This window comes from Sus scrofa, chromosome 13, assembly GCF_054392235.1.
Source record: "Sus scrofa isolate SSC_HxYL_T2T_F1_AM1 chromosome 13, Sscrofa_HxYL_maternal_Yorkshire_Landrace_v2.0, whole genome shotgun sequence".
Classification (NCBI taxonomy): Eukaryota; Metazoa; Chordata; class Mammalia; order Artiodactyla; family Suidae; genus Sus; species Sus scrofa.
In genome coordinates this window covers 168,624,521-168,632,707 of record NC_139395.1, presented here as the reverse complement: position 1 = coordinate 168,632,707, position 8,187 = coordinate 168,624,521, and the positions used below count along the sequence as shown (strand labels likewise).

The 8,187-nt window shown below is 32.5% G+C and overlaps 1 protein-coding gene across 6 annotated transcripts in view; it reads left to right on the top strand.

Moving 5' to 3' along the window:
* The window catches only part of ALCAM (activated leukocyte cell adhesion molecule), a 204,304-nt gene that overhangs the window by 94,353 nt on the left and 101,764 nt on the right, over positions 1 to 8,187 (top strand). The gene's annotated exons all lie outside the window — the stretch shown is intronic.

Here is an 8,187-nt window from a genome sequence, read left to right as displayed (position 1 = left end):
TTTTTTGGTTTTATAAGATTTTGACTGTGGACCAAATAAATAAGGTGTGTGCAAAAAGTATACCACATACATGTAATATATATAATCCAAAGTTATATATATATATTTATATAATCCAAATTTTATAGATTATAGTTTTTACTGTAGGAAAGTTTGTCTGTTAGAAACTCTAAAAGGAGAACTTCACTCCAAGCTTTCAAACTGCTGTTATATCTTTCTTTTAAATGTCTTTTAAATTTATTTTATATTCTCCCAGTTGATCAGCCATGTAAGACCCAATGCTAGTCTTGAAGGAATTGTTTTTTTCTTATTGTTGGAGCTGACAATGTGACCTGCATCTCATACTGGAACATAAACTCATAAACTCTCTGGCTTACTTAACCTTACTGAGACTCAGTTTTTTCATCTATAAACAGATAAATAACAGTTCTTATCTCCTAGGGACACTATAATATATTGTATGTGTGTTTGTGTATGTATGGTGTGTGTGTATACATATATAGTATTTTAATGTAGCCTCTACTTGATAAGTACTCAGCAAATGATAGATTTAATTTCTGCCTACAATTTTTACATTAATTGAAAGTCATCCTTGTTTCAGTTATTCTCTAAGGTTTTATAAGATGGGAACCAGGTACCAAAATTCAATGCTGCTTTGTACATGGTAGGTTCATAATATTGTTTAAAATAAAGTGGATATACTGAAAGTCATTAAAAAAAACCAAAAACAAAAACCTGGGCAGCTTTCACTTCTTATCCTTTGGATTCACATTCTGTCTTCCATGAACTCCAGATTAAGCAGATATGTGATCTCTCCCCCTTCTAAATGTTATTCATATCTTCACCAGGATGAGAAAGAATTTACACAATTAAGTTATAACTCAAAAGAACCCTTGTTCCAGGTTCTTCTCTGCCATAGTAAATAATGAATGTATTTGTATCAAGAAATGAGTAAATTAATAGGATAAGAAACCATATTGGTAGAAATTAGGAAATAAGACCCCTAGCCTGGGAGCCACCATATGCCACGAGTGCAGCCCTAAAAAGGACAAAAAGACAAAAAAAAAAAAAAAAAAAAAAAGAAAAGAAATTAGAAAACAAGTGCTTAGGGGTGAAAATATAATTAAAAGATTCTTATTTTGACAATTGAAAATCATTAATACATATAAAGTTAGTTTAGTTATTATACTTAGGATTATAGTTCTCAGTTTATCAGAATTTTATAACACTCAGATTTGAATGAAAGAGAAAAGAGGTATAAAAGCAAATGATAAACAGGATTTATTCAAAAGAGAACCTTCTATAGTGTTTCTTGAAGATTATGTATAATCAGCCCAAACTCCTACACCATTCCAGAATGTACAATGAAAATTGTTATTCATAATGATGATTCTGAGTCATACGATCTAACTCATCAAATATGTTCATTTCCTCCGTAGATTGTACTTAATAAGCCAAGAAGGGGATTATATCACTTTCAAAAGATTTTAAAGAAGGAGTTAAATTTTTTTAAATGTTCTTCCTCCTTAGTTTAAGTTCATGAGAAAATTTAATTAGTCAGAACATCCCATTTTCCAAACATTGTACAATTTAGTGTATAAGGAATTTTTCAAATCTTCAAGCTGCTCTATGGAGTGTTACATTTATGTTTATGCTAATTTACTGTCCTTATTCTCAATATCAGCTCCCCAAAAGTGGATGAGCCTGGGGAAAGGAGAAGGAATAAAGTAGGAGAAATAAGAGGCCTGTTGATTATTATACACATAGGTTAATTTATTGGTTAATCTTCATTTAATTTGAATATTGCTTGAAATAATTTATTAGTATGAAACAGATCAAATTTGGTAGCATGGGGAATTCTTTCTGCTCAATGATTAAATCATTCTCTTTTGGAAGCCAGAATTTAAATCTACTCCAGCCAAACTGTTAAGAATAGGAAAAAATAATACAAAAAAGAAATTTATGGGAAGGAATGTCATTTTCTAAGAACATCTTGGCTGTGAAAAGCCTGATCACTGTTCTATTAAAAGGTCAGCAAATGGAAAATGGGTCTAAATAAAAGGAGACAGCTTTAACAAGATAAATGTGGTGGTGTAGAGAACTTCTACATAAATGCTACTTAATTTTAGTCTAGTTATCTTCTGGAGAGAAGGTAAGATAACTTAAAATTGGCATTGGAATTGGTCAGCTAAAATTTAAAGCACAATATTTTTATAATAATAGTAATGATTTTTTGAAGGTAAATAATTCTTATTTTTGCTCCTATATAGATAAGGTGTTTTTCCCCTCTGGCCTCTTTCAGGATTCAGAACTTTTTTTTTTTTTTTTTTTTGACTTTCTGAAATTTGATTATGACATACCTAAGTGTAGTTTTCTTTGGCATTTATTCAGCTTCATGTCCTCTTGAGTTTCCTAAGTTTGTGGTCTGTGTGTTAAATGTCAATTTCACTGAAAATACCTCCATAATCTAAAGTTATAAAATCATCCATAAAAAGTTTTTGTTATAGTAGTTTTTATCAATATTTAGGAATGTTAGGAAAGACTGTAAAATATCATTTGATAGATTTCATATCTATTTTCTTCTTTAAGCAAAGGGACAAAAGTGGTATATTCTCACCTTTTGTAGAATTTTATCTTCACAATTTTAGGCTTAAAACTGGGCTCCTGGTAGTCTAAATATTAAAATCAACCTACATTTAAAAATAGGGAGTTCCCACTGTGGCTCAGTGGGTTAAGAACCCGACTAGTATCCATGAGGATGCAGGTTCGATCCATGGCCTGACGCAGTGGGTTAAGGATCCAGAATTGCCACAAGCTGCAGCATAGGTCACAAATGTGGTTCCAGTCCCGCATTCCTGTGGCTGTGGCATATGCTGTGGTTGATGCCCTACTAGATAAATAAATACATAAATAAAATTATTTGAGGAGTTCCCCCTGTGGTGCAGTGAGTTAATGGTCTGGTTTGTCTCTGTGGAGGCACTGGTTGGATCCCTGGCCTGACACAGTGGGTTAAGGATCCAGCATTTCTGCAGCTGTGGTATAGGTAGCAGGTCCAGCTCGAAATTGATCCCTGGTCCAGGACATCCATATGCCACAGGTGCAGCTGAAAAAGAAAAAAAAAACAAAAAGTTATTAAAAAAATAATTAATAAAAAATTTATTGTTACATTATGACATAAGTGTCTGAAACTGAGGTCCAAATGGACTAAGCAAGGAAGCTAAAATCCATGTGGGCAGGTACCATGTTTGTCTGGTTTATCTTTGTGTCTCCAGCAGTTAGCATAGGCCGTGGTACATAGGTGGGCCCTTGTATGGAGTCATTATCATTAATTGCACATATAAAAGCTTTGGTTCAAACATCCCATTTTCTCATTGTAAAGCATTATGACTAAAGAATGTGTGTAAAAGGCTCCCCCTCCAGAGTTTCATGGCATATTCTACCTCCTAGCCCATCCTCTCCCTCTGAAGTCCTGGTTGAAACCATGCTTTTAAGGATCACCAACTACTTAATTATCAACTCCATCACTATGGTTATGTACTTGTGCTTTTATCAGGACCACAGGTAGTGATTAGGGTTTGTAGCATTTTTGGTTTCACTCTCCAAGGTTGGAAAAGTATCCTTTGAGGTTTTAGCAATTACCCAAAACATATGTTGTTTTTCAACAACATCAAATAGATTATGTAGACCTTGTTACAAGAATTCTGATGCTGTTCTGTTACTTGCCCTCCCATAATTTTGAATTAAAGATGTAATTAGAAACTTAATAGAACTGTTGGAATGCATTCTGCATGTCAACTCCTCTCCATGGTGTTCATGAAGCAGCTTCATATGTATATGCTCCAGCTTGTTACAAATTGCAATTTTCAGGCTGGATTGAGGTATTATATGGAAAATTTTATGAGAATATATTTTCTCTTGTTTTGTGAAAGGGTGTTCAGTCTGCTAAATTGTCCCCAGAACATGAGATTAATACCTAAGAGATTTATAGCAACCATATGTAACTTCATTCATAATGTGTCTAATTTTCTAGGTAGCTTTGTTTTTAATGACAAATGAGAATATTCAGACCTAAGGCTTTTCTTTTTTCAAATACAAGAAGAAAGGAGGCTTTATCATTTTTGTATTCAAAAGTTAGTCACTTTCCCTTCCTATTCTAAAGTGATACCAACCTGCTACCTTGACAATGATCAATGTCAATATCATTGGCAGTAGACATAGTATAATATTTCACTTATCATTGTATAAGAAATATTGTTTTTAAGTCTCCTTTGGCTTCCTAAGGCTGTGTGTGTGTGTATGTGTGTGTGCGCATGCGTGTGCGCGCACGCACGTCACATATAAAATGCTTTGCTGGATTCAGCCAGTGCACTGATTCAACTGGTCTGTCAATTCATCCCCATAGCAGCTCAAGGAGAGCAAATGATGTCTGATTATCTAACAACTGGCCAGATGAACTGTGACTTGTAGGGTCATTGAATAGTACAATTAGAATAGCTGTGCCATGTTCTTGTACATGTAGCCAGAGTCACTTCCCCTTATGTGGCTAAAAACCCAGGAAGGCACTTTCTAATTTACTTACATTGTCAGTAGGCAAAGGGGGATTGTTGTGAAGCCTGGATTCTGAATTTAAGCCATCAAGCAAAGTCTATTAATGCAGAAGATTTTCAGTTTATAGTTTCCTCAATGAATACATTTTAAAATGGTACAAATAAGTCTATATAATATCCTTCATGTGAGAGTGGCTTGTATGCTAGCAAAATTTAAAATGAGATTTTAAAAACACTGGTTACTCTGAGGAGAAATCACTCAGGTAAATCTATAGAAATAAAACACCAAATTGCAATATGTGTTCTGTTCATCTGTTTCAGTTGTGTTCTTGCTTGAAACTAATTTGCTGGTTATGTTAGCGTTTCCCTTTAAAGCAGTCTTTGCTGAGTAGATAAAACATATCTATAACTTTTCATTAACTGGGGCATAAGTTTTAAATAAAGAAGACTTAATCACACACATAATTTGGCAGTAGAGTTTCTCAGCATCAAATCTATGTTATAAATTTCATGCTCTGCAAAATATCAGATTATTTGAATATGTCTAAGGGAAGAGTCTTCTAGAATGTTGTGTCTGATGATTGGACTAGCTCTGAAAACTTAAATAACTCACATCTGTCCTAGCTTCTCCCAGTTTCTTGGGAACTTTACACTCTCCTTGTTTTTATCGCTCTGAACTGGATCCTTGCCATCATCACCATGTTCACAATTCTGCCATCTTAAAAAGTGTATTTCCATCACTCTCCTTTTCTTCGTTCTTCCAACTCCCACCTTTTTTCTTTTTTCCTTTTTAACAATCCAGCTTTTTGTAAATAGCTATCTACATTTGCTTTTCTCCTCAGGGTCTAGTTTATCTTCAAGCTTCAGCCCTCCACAAAAAGTGATTCCTCATAAGATCAACGTAGTACTAAGGCATGGGAATTTTTGATTCTTCATTTTACATGGCTTCTCCGGTACATCTCAAGCTAATGATTCCTTCCTTTAGGTACTATTTTCTTACTCTCCGCCACACTGCACAGCATGTATTATTTCCTTTACTGTCTCATTCCCATTTACCTAACCGTCAAATGGTGGACTTTTTTGAGCCTTGGGTGGCATATTTCTATAGAAATTCTCTTTTTTCTCTATTTTATCATTATTATTATTATTATTATTATTTTATAATTATTTCCTCAATACAGTTTTTTTCTACTGTACAGCATGGTGACCCAGTTACACATATAGGTACACATTCTATTTTCGCACATTATCATGCTCCATCATAAGTGACTAGACATAGTTCCCAGTGCTACACAGCAGGATCTTGCTAATCCATTCCAAAGGCAATAGTGTTCTCATTCACAGACATAGCATTCATTTCATCTGTGTGCTAATGATCCTCAAATTTATACCTCTAAACCAAAACATTTCTCTGATATCCAATTCTATATTGAGCTGTATACCCAGATTCTTCCTCTGAATGTCTTACAGTACCTCCACAAAAATTCAGTGTATCCCAACAAGTACTTTATAATTCATCCATAGATTTCTGCTTTTTCCATCTTTCATCTCATCAAAGTGACATCACCATCTGCTTGGTCACTTAGGCCAGAAACCTTGGAACGGTTGTTTACTGTTATCTCTTTGGCTCTCCAAATCCAGAATATCTGCTATTCCTCTTAATTTTAAATCCTTTGTCTAAAATGCTTTTAAGGACTATCCATTGCACCTGGAAAAAGTCCTTTTCTAAAATTTAATTTTATTGGATTATAGTTGACTTACAGTATTGTATGAGTTTCAAGTGTGTAGCATAGTGATTGTCATACATAAAAATAAAATATTCTTTTTTCCTATATATCATTACAAACTATTGAGTAGATTTTCCTGTGCTATATGGTAGATTCTCTTTAATCATCTGTTTTATACAGTAGCATGTATATGTTATTCCTGCCCTCCCAATTTTACCTCCCCTCAACAGTTTCACCTGTGGTAACCATAATATTGGTTTTGAAATCTGTGTGTTTATTTCTGCTTTATAAAGAAATTCTTTTGTATCATTTTTATTAGATTCTACATATGTGGTATCATATGATATTTATCTTTTTGTGTCTGATTTACTTCATTCACTATGATAATCTCTAGTCCGTTCATGTTGCTACAAATGGCATTATTTCATCTTTTTTGTGGCTAAATATCCATCGACAGAGTAATGGACAAAGAAGATGTGGAGTGTGTGTATACATATATATTCATATGAAAATTATTCAGCCATGAAAAAGAAGTTCTTTACTTGGTCTGTCAGGCTCAGCCAACCTTGCCTGCCTTTCTTGGAGATCATTCTTGCTTTTTTTCTGTGTTCCACTAACAGGATTTTTGTATGGTCCTTCAAACATGTTTTCCCATTTCTGGATCAAGCCTTACTTATTCCTCCATCTAAAATTCTCTCCATTGATTAATTGATTTTTGTTCATTCTTCAGAGCTCAATTCCATTTTGCTACTTGAGGATATCTACTACATGCTTTGATGTCACTATTTATTCACTTTCATAGCACTGTTATAATTAAATAGTTAGCTATTTTTGTATTCTTATTTGCTTTCTTACTTTCCCACTAGAATATAAAATTTATTAGAGCAGAGAATATGATTATATCCCTAATTTCTTAGCCTAATGCCTTACTTGTACATAGAGGGCATTTTAAAAATAAGTATCAAGTTAATAATATATAATGAGTGAAATTTTTTTCCTCTAATTATATATTTAAAAAGAATTGCTTCAAAAATGAAAACAGAATACAAAATAAAATGTCTGATTATATAAGTCAAATAAAAATAAATGGTTAGAGCCTTATTAAAAACTTTTAAAGCTTTCTGCCATTCACATTTAAAACTTTTACTGTTTTTAGATCAGTTTGCAAATTGTTCAGTTACTATATTTTCAATTGTGAAATCAATATTTTACAAACATTTTCTTTTATTGTACAACATATTATACTTATTTAACACAGGTTTCTTTTCAAGGCTAATTGTATGTTAAACAGATCTAAAAATAGATACAATTACTGCAGAATACTGAATGCTGAATACTGATAAATTAATTTTGCAAAATTAAAGTGTTTTGGAAGTTTAGCATAAATTAGTACCCAATTTCATAATTATTTTTTACATTAATATCCCTTTCTTTTAAGGTCTTAAACAAAAAGAATTCTGAAACTTTCATTTTAACTCATTGACAACATATAACTAAATATTTTAAAGATATTTAAAAGATCTTAGCCCTTTGCTTATTTCCGAGCTTTTTTTTTCAGCTCTCAAGTTCTATGAGCAATGTAATATACTAGAGTAATATATCTATTTTTTAGGAAAGTTATTTTTTTCATAAATATATTTCATATGTAACAGAAGCTTAGCACTTTAACAAGTATTTTTGCTAGATATTTTGTTGTTGATTCAAATTATTTCCATAGTGGTCAGTGAACATATTTTTTAAGATTTTAATCCTTTTATATTTGAGAGATTTATTTTATGGCCCAATATTTGTCTGTATTGGTGTATGTACTATATGTACTTTAAAAGACAGTGTTCTTTGCATTTTCTGGGTTATATTATATAAATATCAATAAATAAATGTGGTTGATGGTATTATTTCAATTATCCACATCT